Genomic DNA, 14,686 nt, shown 5'->3' on the forward strand with positions numbered 1-14,686 from the left:
TTTTATTACACAAAATCAAAAAATACCAGTTGTAAAACGAAAAAGTACAAGCAAGTCCCGTTTTATAGATGTTCATTCTATCAGGACGATGCTTGTTTAATTCGATAGTCCTAGGTTTAATATTAAAAAAATATTCAAAAAGTACCACTTGAATGATGAAAAAGTACCATAATGTTATCTATTAAAAATAATGATTCAATCCGTCTGGTGCATGTTTAATTTAGCATTTTTTAGGTTCAATATTATAAAAGATTCAAAAACAAAAAGTACCAAAAAATTCACTCTTTTAGATTTTCATTCCATCAGGATCCTATACATATGTCTGATTATATGTTTCTAGGTTCAATATTGCATAAAAACCAAAAAGTACCAGTTAATAAACAAAAAAGTGGTACTTAGGTTTTCATTACTCCGGGCTTTATATGCTTAATTTTATGTTTTAGGTTCAATATTATAGAAAATTCAAAAAGTACCTTTTAAAGAACGAAAAAGTATCAAAATGTTTTTTATATGTTATTATTTACTCAGGTCTTTATATATATAAAAAGTACCTTTTGAAGAACTAAAAAGTACCAAAATGTCCCTTTTTATTGGTTCTCACTTCATCCGTGCTTTATATATTTAACTTCATGTTTCTATGATCAATGAAGAACGAACAAGTACCAAAAAGTTTCCTATTATTGGTTTTCATATACTCCTGGGTCCACATGCTTAATTTTATGTTTCTAGATTTAATATTATAGAAAATTCCAACAGTACTTTTGATAAACGAAAAAGTACAAAAAAGTCCCCTTTTATAGTTTCTCATTTACTCCGGGCTATACCTGCTTAATTTCATGCTTCTAGGTTAAATTTTATAGAAAACACGAAAAATACCATTTGAAGTAAAAAAAAATACGAAAAAGTCGCTTTTTATAGGTTTTCATTTACTCCGGGCTCTGCATGCTCAATTTTATATTTCCAGACAATAACAAAACACATGCCATATAATGTTGTTTATTGTTGTTTTTAATGTCTAAGCATGCACAATAAATCTCAATTTTTAATGAAATTTTCAGTGGTTGTCTCGTAGTTATGTTCATATCTCTGTTTTTTATGGACCGATTTTGCTGAATTTAAATAAGAAACTTCTCGAGAGCACGTCTGACGGAATTATTGAAGATTCGGATGTCGCAGATATCTTTGGTCTTCTGAAAACTGATTTTAACATACAGACAGACGGACATGTCTAAATCGTCTCCATAAAGATTCGGAATATATCTACTTTATACGGTCGGAAATTTATAGAAATTACAAACGGAGTGACAAACTTATACTATATATATGTATACCCTTCTCACGAAGGTAAATGGTATAAAAATCAATTGAGAAAAAAAGAAAGTAATCACTTTCCCAAATTCTGTAGCGTTTGTTACGCTGGCCCAGGGTGCAGTTTAAAAATTAAGTAAATACAAAAGTAAATAAAACAAAAACAATCAACTAAATAACGTAAACTAATACCGATACAAGTAGAAAAACCACTTATACAAACAGCCACAAAAAAATGAAATCCCACACAAATTCAACCAAAATTCTATTTGGCCTCTAACGCAAACAATCATTTGTTTAAAGGAAGTTATTAAATGTTCTCATTAATTTCTTTGATAAATACTTAAAATCCCATTATTTAAACATAAACCATTTGTTTATTTATTTTCTTATATTATCTTAGTATTTTCGCTTTTTTGTTTATTTTTGCCATCTTAAGGTTTTCTGGCTTTCATTTCTTTACACAACTATGAAAAACAAATAGAATGTCATGTTTATACCGATGATATTTAACAATACATGTGTGTTGATGATGATGACGATAATGATATTTTAACATACAAACCAGCCCAAAAAAAAAGAGGAACCGAAAAATACATAAATGTGTAAATAAAATCTGCCAAAAACCATTAAAATGTAATTAGAATGTATTACACACATCATTACCAAATATATACACAAGAACAACTGTATTAACCCAAGAATATGTATGTATATATGTAAAAAAAATGGAAAAAGTAATGTTTTTCCTTTTTTGAATTTCTACTCATTCGAAGTATAAAAATATTTAAGGATGTTGGAGTAAAAAAAGGAATATATTATACATATTTCTTTTTTTATTTCTGCCAAGTAGCTGTATTTGAAAACCCCTTGTTGTCTTTATTGTTTGAGTCCGTCCTTCGGTTACACATATAGACAACATAAATCGAGATAAGTACGTGTATGTGCCAGATTCAACAGACATTAAGACATTTATTGAGTACGTTTTAACGACTCTTTTGTATGACTGCTAGAAGTACAGTGCGGAACTTGTACATTCCCTTTTACACACACATCGACAGGGGAAAATTTCATGCCGTGAAGAAGAGATGGTGGCATAAAATATGCCAACAATTTTAAAGAACATTTAACAAGTATGTAAAGAAAAAGGACCTAAAGTACAAAACTAATAATTAAAAAATAATTTTTTATGTCAGACAACAACAAAAAATTGTAAAAAAGATTCAAAAATGCATATATAACCACAAAAAAATCAATCAAAATTTTAATTAAATCAATTAACTGTTACCTCAAATTGTGATATATATATACATATACATATAAGTAGTCTTTGTATTGTTAATTTTGTGTCAAATTTGTACTTTATGACCTTATTTATATAACTCTTTTTATATTTCAGCTAAAATATTTATTTCCTATATTCTCTAGCAAGGAAATTATTTAGCACTTAAAAAAGACTAATGTATAATTTATTTTTTCTAACCTAATTTATAATCTATGTAATAATGAAATATTTCATTTCTTGTAATAAAATAAATTATCACACATATTCAAACACAAGTGTATAATTACCCCCAAAGATATTTGACATAAAATAATTGTGCTCAAGGAAGTTGAATCAATTACAAATGAGTCAAATCTATGATTGACATTCATTAAACGGAATAATTACAGCATTTATGAATACATAGTTTGGACAAAATTGTATGATTAAGAAAATGAAAATGTTTATGAGAGGAAAGAACACTTACCAGTAGTATTCAGCAATTTATCAGCAAATATGTTTGTACGTTGTAGTTTAAACTGAAATAACAAAAAAATAAACCTTTAATAAATATTTACACAATCCCAACATGTCTTTATTTATGTAATTGTATTTTCAAATATTTTTACATAAACAAGATTTATTTATTAATTTATTCACATTTGAACTTTCACACCAAAACCACAATTAACATTTTAAACACGTACTCAATCTTTTTAAGTTAAATGCCAAACAAAAACTTCAACATTCCTTAGCAAGAGATGTCATATGGAAAAATACATTTTCTAAATTAAAAAAAAAAATCAGTTTAGTTTTTTTTATTCTTAAACAACATTTTACTTAACAAAGTTAATTGAAAATTCTTTTGTGTTTTTTTCTCATAAACTTAAGAGTTTATTGGCACTAAAAACATGTAGAGATTAGTTTATAATCTTTGAAACAATCATCATTAGTTTCCTTTTCCTCATCGTTTATTGAATCTTTTTCGAACGCTGTTTATATTCATTTTTTTAATATACAACTAAATTAAATGAAGTGTTTGTAATTTTCTTCAGTTTTTTAAACAAAAATTTGGCAGAGAAACAGTAGAATACAATTCTACTCAATTTCATGTATTGCATGTGTTTTTGTTATATTTATTGTATTTTTGTTTAGTTTTTATACCCTACACCACTTTAGTGCGGAGTACACAATGCGTTTGTACATCGATTACGTCATGCATGTTCGTCTGCCCATGTATACGTTGTAATCAAACCGCAGGTCGCAACATCGATGATGCTCGTTTGAAACTAGATTTATAAAAACAAAAATCACTTTACACACTCTGTGGGGTATCTGCTGACATCGGCAAAAGCACCGAACTTACCTTGCATCAGTCTTTTAACCAACACTCTCTTCCCGCGAATTTGGATTTAAACCACTTGCAGCCTGAAGAAACCTCTTCAATAACCGGGACAAAACAAAGTCCAAAACTCTACCCTGTGGGCTACCGGTTCCCGTCGTGCCAGATTATGTGTTTCTCTGGTTCGACCCCATTTAATCATCACCAGTTTATAGTCCCGGCAAACTAGAGGAACTGGTAGCATCTCTTTTCCCCGGGATTGCAATCACACCAAGATGGGATCTTTCATCAAGGTAATATGCCCCCAGGGGGACATATACGACAGAATGTCAAAATGCTTTACGTGAACAGCTTCCATGTTGGCCTATTTCACTGTGGTCTTTTTCATCCACCGGGTAACTTTGAGAACGGTCTACCATCGCCCCTTCAATGAAGAAATCAGATGGAAATTTTTGTACATGGCTAAGCAGGTCCATGTACAAGCACTTTGCTGAAGTACTCCAGCTATCTAATCTCTTGCCATAGTAGCCCCGTTGGGGAAGGTCAGGTGTCATGAGGAATCTCAACCTAACCCTGACAAAGGAAAAGCCAATCACTAGTTAGAGTTAATTGAAGTCACCAACATCAGGTGAAAACACCCTATTGATATTATAAGGAATGATCATGTCCCTACAAAACATTCTCATCATCTAAAGACTCACCCCAGTGCATTCCTTGACCTTTTAAAGTCGCCCAACCACACTACTGAGATGGCTTCTGTTGGTTTGGCAACAGCACCTAGAGACGTATTTGGTAGCCCGAAATACCCAAGATAATAAATCAGGATGTAAAATTTCAAAAGTCAACTGCACCCAATAATTGCACCGACAAATAGTGAATCAATATATCCTGTTGAGATGGCAACAGCACCGAGAAACTTCTCCGAAGCGTAAAAAGGTATACTAAATCAGTTCTAATACAGTATAATTCCCATGATCATAAAGATCTTTCTACGGAATGACAGGCAACTACTGAACGCTTACCAGACAATTCGCCAGCATATACCGGCTCTCTACTTCACAACCGATAATCCAGCATATTCTGCTGTCCCGGCAGACTTGAGGTATTGGTTACACCTCTTTTCCTCCGGATTGCAATACACCAAGATGCGGATCTATCATCAACGAAACATGCCCTGGGGCAACATCTACGACAATAGAATTCAGCATAAATCTAATAAATCATTAAATTACAAAATTATCGATCTATGAAGTCATCAACAGTACGATTAACAAGACGGCCGAAATTCCGAAGTTCCGAAATTCACCATAAATTAAGAACTCTTGTGTTAATGTTGGGTATATAAGATTCGTTATAAGCGAATTTAACACTATTACTTATTTTATATAGTTGTTTTCTATGTATTTTATCTTGTTACTGTTTTTCCTTCCTTTTTGATTTTCTTTGCCATATTATTGTTGTTTGTTGATTTTGGTATAAATAAAGTATATCCCTTGAGTCCAATTCAATAAAAATTTCATTTAAGCAAACATTTTTTATTACTTACATGCATATACATATATTTACTAAGCAAACTCCCACAAATACATCAAACATTCACACAATATATAAACGCACATATGTTGATGTATCAATTTAGTTACAACTGTGAATACACTATGGCTCATAATTACAAAAAAGCGGAACAAAAGACAAAACAAATAAACAAGAGAATAAAATATAATTTAACCAGAACATAATCTCTAACTCACAACCACCAATTCTGAAATTTTTTAACAAATTTAAAACTATTCATCCCATTATGCAAAGCTTAAATAATACATCTTTTTTACTATTTTTTATATAGAAGTTTTTATACTATTCATTCCACTTTTTCTTGCTTTTCAAGAGTAAAGTTTAATCAATGTGTTTTGTTTACTCATTGTACTGATGTTGTCTTTTCGTTCATCTTTACGTGTCTAAATATGTGTCATTTTATGTGTGTATGTGTGTAATATGTCTTTGTGTTAATAAGAATGTATTGGGTATGATGTGTTTAGTCATTCATAAGGGACAGTACAATGAACATATAAAGAAATTCATTTAGTTGTTCCTTAATTCTTGTTCATCTTCATTTTGCTTTCTGCTCCTTTGGCCTTTAACCGACACTAACCTATTTATTTACGTAGATTTACACTAGGGAGTTATTGAGCCATGTAGTCGTAGAGCATTTTATAACCGAATTTGCTAATAATAGCCAGTTTTATTAACTATTTAAGACAATATAAAAACTACAGAGATTAATGTATAAAAAAGGGTATGAGTTAGGAATACACGACTTAACTTATTTAATTTTTTTATAATAAATATTTAGTTTATTAAAGGTATAACAGAATTTGTTTCATAAAACTTTAATAAGTTCAAAATTTTTATTATGAAAAGCCATGCCAAACAATTATGTTAATTTTTATACCCTCCACCACCATCAGTGGTGATAGAGGGTATATATAACTTTGTCATTCCGTGTGTAACACCAAGAAATATTCATCTGAGACCCAACAAAGTATATATATTCTGGGTCCTTATCAAATTCTGAGTCGATTTAGCTATGTCCGTCTGTCCGTCTGTCCGTCTGTCCGTCTGTCCGTCTGTCCGTCTGTCCGTCTGTCCGTCTGTCTGTGTAAAACACGCTCACGATAAAACGAAGCAATAGAGCTTAACCAAATTCACCCAAAATGTTCTTCATTTTCCTAAGTTGTTTGGTATTGCAAATGGGCAAAATCGGTTCACACCGGGAAAAGTTATGAATCAAAATTTAAAACAACCTCGGAAAAAAATAAGCATTTTTTAAACATTCTGATGTAATTTTCTCGAAAACTATGCAAGATAATTCCATGAAAATCACCTTACATTCGTTTCTGCACAAGATCTTGATCCGTGCTGAAAATTGCCAGAATCGGTCCACAATTTCATATACCTCCCATACAAAAGTACATATTCCCGGAAAATGGGTTTTTTGTTAATAACTTCCGCCACAATGTCGATATCTTCACAAAATTTTACAAATTAAAATCTTATATCAATAGAATTCTTTCAGAGGAAAAATTTTATGGATCGGTCCATAATTGGACATAGCTCCCATACAAGGTCCCCTCTCGAAAATCACTTAAACGCGCATAACACATTACTAAATTAAGATATCCAAATAAAATTTGGTATAAGTATTGCCCATATGCATAGAAATATTACTGTGAAAGTTTTTTTCGATCGGTCCATAATTGGTCATAGCTCCCATACAAGGTCCCCTCCCGAAAATCACTTAAACGCGCATAACTCAGTACTTAATTAAGATATCCATATAAAATTTGGTAAAAGTATTGCCCATATACACAGAAATATTACTCTGAAATTTTTTTCCGATCGGTCCATAATTGGTCATAGCTCCCATACAAGGTCCCCTCCCGAAAATCACTTAAACGAGCTTAACTCATAACTAAATTAAGATATCCATATAAAATTTGGTAGAAATATTACTCATATGCACAGAAATATTATTGTGAAATTTTTTTCCGATCGGTCCATAATTGATCATAGCTCCCATACAAGGTCCCCTCCCGAAAATCACTTAAACGCGCATAACTCATTACTAAATTCAGATATCCATACAAGGTTTGGTACAAGTATTGCCCATATGCATAGAAATATTACTGTGAAATTTTTTCCGATCGGTCCATAATTGGTCATAGCTCCCATACAAGGTCCCCTCCCGAAAATCACTTAAACGCGCATAACTCATTACGAAATTAAGATATCCATATGAAATTTGGTATAAGTATTGCCCATATGCATAAAAAATATTACTGTGAAATTTTTTTCCGATCGGTCCATAATTGGTCATAGCTCCCATACAAGGTCCCCTCTCGAAAATCACTTAAACGCGCATAACACATTACTAAATTAAGATATCCATACAAGGTTTGGTAGAAGTATTACTCATATGCACAGAAATATTACTGTGAAAATTTTTTTCCATCGGTCCATAATTGGTCATAGCTCCCAACAAGGTCCCCTCCCGAAAATCACTTAAACGCGCATAACTCATTACTTAATTAAGATACCCATATGATACAAATATTACTCATATGCACAGAAATATTACAGATAATTTTTTTCCGATCGGTCCATAACTGGTCATAGCTCCCATACAAGGTCCCATCCCGAAAATCACTTAAACGCACATAACTCATTACTAAATTAAGATATCCATATAAAGTTTGGCAGAAATATTGCTCATATACAGAGAAATATTACTGTGTAATTGTTTTCCTATCGATCCATAATTGATCATAGCTCTCATACAAGGTCCCTTTCAGAAAAACACTTAAAGGCACAAAACTCATTACCAAATAATGATATAAATAAATACTATTTTTGTTCATAAATACTATTTTGTAATGCAAAAAGCACTTAATGCTATTTCAAAAAATTTTCACGATCGGTCTATATTTGGTCATATCTCTCATACTAGGTCCTGCCCCTAAAAGCGCTTTAACCGTATTTAACTCTTTGCATTATCAATTTGTGTAGAACAAAATTATATATATGTATGTATTTTTAAAATCCTTAAATCTTTCACACACATGCATACATGCAAATACGAGATATCGCTAAAGCATATCTTAGGGCGCTATAAAAATTTAAATGAAAGTGGCGTTTCTAATGTTCAATAAATCTTGGAATTGTAGTAGATTTAAGCTGTTTAAATCTTGGGATTTTTCTATTTCAGACATGAGAAAACTTATTTCTACAAATATTTTATTAATTAGAAATGTATTAATACAAAAGTTGCTGGTGGAGGGTATTTAAGATTCGGCTCAGCCGAATATAGCACTCTAACTTGTTAAATTTATTGTATTCATTTTGCTTGTAATAATATCAATCATTAAAAAGCCCATTGAATATCAAAATCAAGTTAAATTGACATCTTATACACAACGTTTCCATGTCATTTAATGTCAATGCAATGAGAGAATCCTTTCAAAATGTCAACAATATAATATAATTAAAAATTGTTTATACTTTGGTATGTTGTTTTTTGTATTAAAGTAACAAACAAATGTTATTCAGTAGCAGCTTACAGAACAATAACAAGAGACTACAAAACAAAAAAGGAACAGTACAAAAGATTGCTCTAATGCCATCTGAAAAATAAAAGAACGAGAAAAAAGAATTTGATCATCATTTACATATACAAATATACATACATGGCTAATGCGACTAGTACACAAATTCACATTTTTATAAAATGCACAATAGGATGGCACTAAAAATTTCTAATTTTTCAAATACAGAAAAAAAAATTTTCGAATTGATTTAAAATAAGAGTAAAGAGGTAAAAGAGTAAAAAAGTTTCCATATTTTAAGGCCTTGATTAAGTATATCGTAATAATTCATAAATAATACAGATATAAGCAAAAAATTTCAATAAATTTAGGAAGGAAAACCGAAAAATTAAAAAAAGTCTAAAACAAGTTAGAGTTCTATATTCGGCTGAGCCGAATTTTAAATACCCTCCACCAGCTACTTTTATATTAATACTTTTCTAATTGATCAAATATTTGTAGAAATAAGTTTTCTCATGTCTTCTCATAAAGACAAAATTTCAAAATTCTGTATCTATACCATTATTTGGTAATGAATATTGTGTATTTAAGTGATTTTCTGGAAATGACCTAAAATGAGGGCTATGACCAAATATGGACCGATCGTAAAACAATTTTATAGTGTAATTTATGTATATAAGAGCAATATTTTTGCTAAATGTATGGATATCAAGATTTGGTAATGAGTTATGTGCGTTTAAGTGATTTTGGGGAGGGAACCTTGTATGGGAGCTATGACCAAGGATGGACCGATCGTGAAAAAATTTTGAAATAACATTTATGTGTTATAAATAGTATTTATTTATATCATTATTTGGTAATGAGTTATGTGCCTTTAAGTGTTTTTTTGGAAAGGTACCTTGTATAGCAGCTATGATCAATTATGGACCGATAGGAAAACAATAATATTTCTCTGTATATGAGCAATACTTCTGCCAAACTTTACATGGATATCTTAATTTAGTAATGAGTTATGTGCGTTTAAGTGATTTTCGGGAGGGGACCTTGTATGGGAGCTATGACCAATTTTGGACCGATCGGAAAAAATTTTCACAATATATTTCTATGCATATGGGCAATACTTATACCAAATTTTATATGGATATCTTAATTTGTTAATGAGTTATGCGCGTTTAAGTGATTTTCGGGAGGGGACCTTGTATGGGAGCTATGTCCAATTATGGACCGATCCAGAAAATTTTTTCTCTCAAAGAATTCTATTGACATAAGATTTTAATTTGTGAAATTTTGTGAAGATATGGACATTGTAACGGAAGTTATTAACAAAAAACCCATTTTCCGGGAATATGTACTTTTGTATGGGAGGTATATGAAATTGTGGACTGATTGTAGCAATTTTCAGCAGGTATCAAACACTTCGAATGTATGGTGATTTTCATGGAATTATCTTGCATAGTTTTCGAGAAAATTACATCAGAATGTGTAAAAAATGCTTATTATTTTCGAGGTTGTTTTAAATTTTGATTCATAACATTTCTCGGTGTGAACCGATTTTGCCCATTTTCAATACCAAACAACTTAGGAAAATGAAGAACATTTTGGGTGAATTTGGTTCAACTCTATTGCTTCGTTTTATCGTGAGCATGTTTTACACAAACAGACGGACATAGCTAAATCGACTCAGAATTTGATAAGGACCCAGAATATATATACGTTGTTGGGTCTCAGATGAATATTTCTTGGTGTTACACACGGAATGACAAAGTTATATATAACCTCTATCACCACTGATGCTGGTGGAGGGTATAAAAATCTATTAAAAGTATTTTGTTTAAAAAAATTTAGATCTATTATAGTAGAAGTCATCCTAATATAGAATACAATAAAATTTCAAAGCATATTGCATATGAATTATTATGATGTTTTTTTTTTTTTTTTTTTGTTGAACACAACAAACATACATTTGTATAGAAACTAGAAATTTTTTTATCTGTCTGTTTAAGAGGGAATAAATGAAAGTTAACCAGATATTCACACTCAAATATACATACATAGAAAAATATAAACAAAACATTTACTATGCAGGATTCTAGTAAAAACTCATATTCATCTGTTGTTTTCATGTAAATAGATGTTTTTTTTTTCTCTATATTTCCAGATTTTTTATTATTCATTCTTATACTAACAAAAATTCATTGTAGAATAGAATAGTTTGTTTATACATACATATGTGTATTTGTACGTATGAGTGTTTGGTTGTTCATATGATGTTGTGTTTATGTGTTAAGAGAAAAGGATAACAAAGTCAACTTTTTTGTCTAGTTTCTTTATCGGCTACAATATCTAGAAGAGCAAAAAGCATTTGGAAGCAAAAAAACACACAAAAATTAAAAACCGGAAAGTTACTGCAGTGCAGCATTAGATCTCTTTAGTTTGAGTAAAAACAAATAGTAAACAAAACAAGAATAGACCAACAAAAAACTCTATGAGAATGAAAAGTTTTTACTTTTACTACAATATGTAGTAGTATGTAAAAGTACACATGCATATATGTATGTATAAACGGTTGTGTAAATGTGTGCAGACGCATAGAATGAAACAAAAATATATTTAATTTTACATGTGGGTCAGTATGGTACTTAATGCCCAGTCAGTCACTGCTGTTAGTCATACTAAATATGAAGTTGTTTGTTTGTCATGCATGTAGTAGGTGAACAAACGAGGGTTAACTGAAAAGTTCTATTACATATAATGGTTTCTAATACTGTTTTTCAAAATTAAAATTTTTAAATTCATACTTTTACTATTTATTCTCGTATACATACATATGTATATGTGCATTTACTATAACTGTTTCAGCTGCTAAACATTTATAGAGCATAGATTTTACTTTCGTTATATTGTTGTTGCTGCTGTTTACATTACTTTTTACTCAGGTAACTTGTTGTTTATGTTCACGTATAATAAATTGAAGAACAATGTAAACAGTACATGTTTGTACCGCACACGCATACAATTTATATTACTTTACCTTTGACAATGTATGTATGTATGTTCTTCTAATACACTTACTATTCGAGACATGTTTTATGGGAATGTTTTTGCTTTGTTTTTATTTTTGAAAACAACAACTGAATAAAATAGAAAACAGACAAAACAATCTGTGTAAATAGAATTAAGTGAATGTTTCTGCGGAAAGTGCCATTATAGTCATATTTAATTGGCTGGCACATACATATAACTTTTGATAATTTTTTTTTTGGTTCTATTTAATTGTTTCGTTAACAAAATTTGTAAAACTTTTTTCAATTTTTAAAGTAATTAGTAAACAAACAAATGGAAAATTCTGAAATACAATAAGACAGTTCTGGAATACAATTGGAAATGGTGTATTATAAATAAAATAAAAAAACTAAAAAAAATTATAAATAAATTGTATTTAATATATTGCCACAAAATTATCTATTTAAAATCCATGCAAACAAAATTAATAAACTTGGGCGTATGAGTTATTTTCCTTCAACAACTAATTGCCTACATTATTCATACGCCATGAGGTGCCCCAAAATAAAAATTCAATTGTTTACAGTGTCTGTGAGTTTTTTGTTGTAAATTAAAGAAAATTATATTTCTTGCTGACTTAAGCAAAAAACATACAAAAAAATATATATGCATACAACAATAAAATTTCACTTTTTTATTATATATGTAAATTAAATTTTATTTCCATCATAAAGTAAAAAACTTTAAAGTATTTATTTTTATATAAATTTTTCTTTTTATTTGATATTTTTTTGTAGGAATTTACATAAATTTAAATGTGCCATTATTTGTTTGTTGTCACATTGTTTCTTTCATACAGAAAAAAACACAACAACAAAAACAAAGAAGTTATGTATGCTCAACAGCAGCAACAATAAGAAACATATAAAAACTCTTACCTACAGAGACAAGTTAGAGAAGAGAAAGAGAGAATGAAATTCAAACAGTTTTTCTCCAACATATTTCACTTTAACATACCTTTAGGGTGGAATAACAGTAAATATATAAAATAACAACAAAAAATCTCTGAGAAAAAAACAATAACAACACCAAAAACAACGACGACGACAACAACAAGTAGAAATGCAAATGAAACAACATCAAAAGCAAATGACTTTTTAAAAAATAAGAAAAAAAAACGGATAAAAAACAGCAATGAAAAATATACAAATATTTATATACATTTTGTACATACTACACATACTATATATGTATGTATGTGCTTATTTATATGAATATATACAACATGTATGTATGTGTGTTGTGTTTACACAACAAACGGATATTCAAAAAATACTTTAAACTTAAACTTATGCCAACAACAAAGCAACATTTTTTAAGTAACAACATCCGTACAAAGTAAACAGACCGGTTACCCTGTTTCCCCAATTTTCTGTTGCGCCTTGCAATGTTAATGATTTGGCATGATTTACTTTAGAGAATTTTTACTATAATTTAGAAACACTGACAGAAATAGGAGGATATTTATTCAGAATGTCTAAGCCAAAGCACTTTATTAATCTTCATCACAAACTTTATGTTGAGATCCTTACTATCTATAGATATAATATTTTATCAGATATCGGCTCCTACTTACTATAGTTTAAACCATAGTTCAGATTTAGTCCAGGCGGTAGTTTAGACTATTGCTAAGCATGTACTACAGTTAAAACTACAGTCAAGTCTATATCTCAGACTATAGTTCAGAATACAATTCAATCATAGACAATCTAATAGATAACAAAAAAAAACTTTCTTTAACTCCTTCTTACAAACTGTCGAAAAACATAAAAATTTAAAAGATTGTTTTAACCTTAAATGTAAATATTAACAAAATAAATCTTTAACTAGCTTATAAGTTATAAACACTTTATTTAGAGCTAAGTTGAACATTTTACCCTTGTAACCAAATATTTGTTTAATGTATTTTCTTCTGTATAACTCTGGGGCATATTTTTGTGTACAAAATACTGGATTGTGTCTGGAACTTGCTCAAGTTTGTCTATTTTTAACATAGAACTGCTGCTGGTTACTGGCAATAATACATCTAATATTTATAGCAGATATCAAATGTACCAGTAAAGTTCTAAGTATTTATAAATGAAAAAAGTTTATATGTAAGTGGTCGGCAAACGAAACCATGAGGTATGAAGAAAAATAAGCTAATTACATCTACATAATAGGTATCAATACATAACTAAAACTTATCAACAAGTAGCTTTTTAATAAATTCAAATTATGTCTAAGATAAGATGTAAGATGCATAATCTCTTTGTGCCAACCAATTGTCTCTATATATGTGTGTATGTAAATCACCTTTTTATTGTTGGTTATAAAAACAAACAAATATTTTTATTTTATTTAATAAAACTGCACAATAAAATAAGCAAAATTTTGTCATATTCCTTGGGCATGGATTGCTTCTTCTTTTTTCCCAGTTACTTTAAGTATTCAACCATTCAACTACACATTCATAAATAATTTTAAAGTCACACATGTTTGTCTCCAAACACCAGCCAACGAACCAACAAACCAACCAACCCGTAGCACATGAAGATGGATGAATACAATAATAAAATAAAAGCATAAATTAAAATGTTACATTCCTATTTGTTTTTCGTTTTTTTC

At 29.9% G+C, this 14,686-nt stretch overlaps 1 protein-coding gene across 1 annotated transcript in view; it reads right to left on the minus strand.

Moving 5' to 3' along the window:
• LOC119605189 overlaps positions 1-14,686 on the minus strand; it is a 98,083-nt gene that overhangs the window by 56,234 nt on the left and 27,163 nt on the right. The window contains exon 3 of the mRNA XM_037958146.1: positions 3,060-3,111. The gene's annotated coding sequence lies outside the window, so the exon portion shown is untranslated. The remainder of the gene's footprint in view (positions 1-3,059; positions 3,112-14,686) is intronic.

Source organism: Lucilia sericata, unplaced genomic scaffold (assembly GCF_015586225.1).
Source record: "Lucilia sericata isolate MDLA Ls3-8-SP2 unplaced genomic scaffold, ASM1558622v1 Contig000014F_arrow, whole genome shotgun sequence".
Lineage (NCBI taxonomy): Eukaryota > Metazoa > Arthropoda > Insecta > Diptera > Calliphoridae > Lucilia > Lucilia sericata.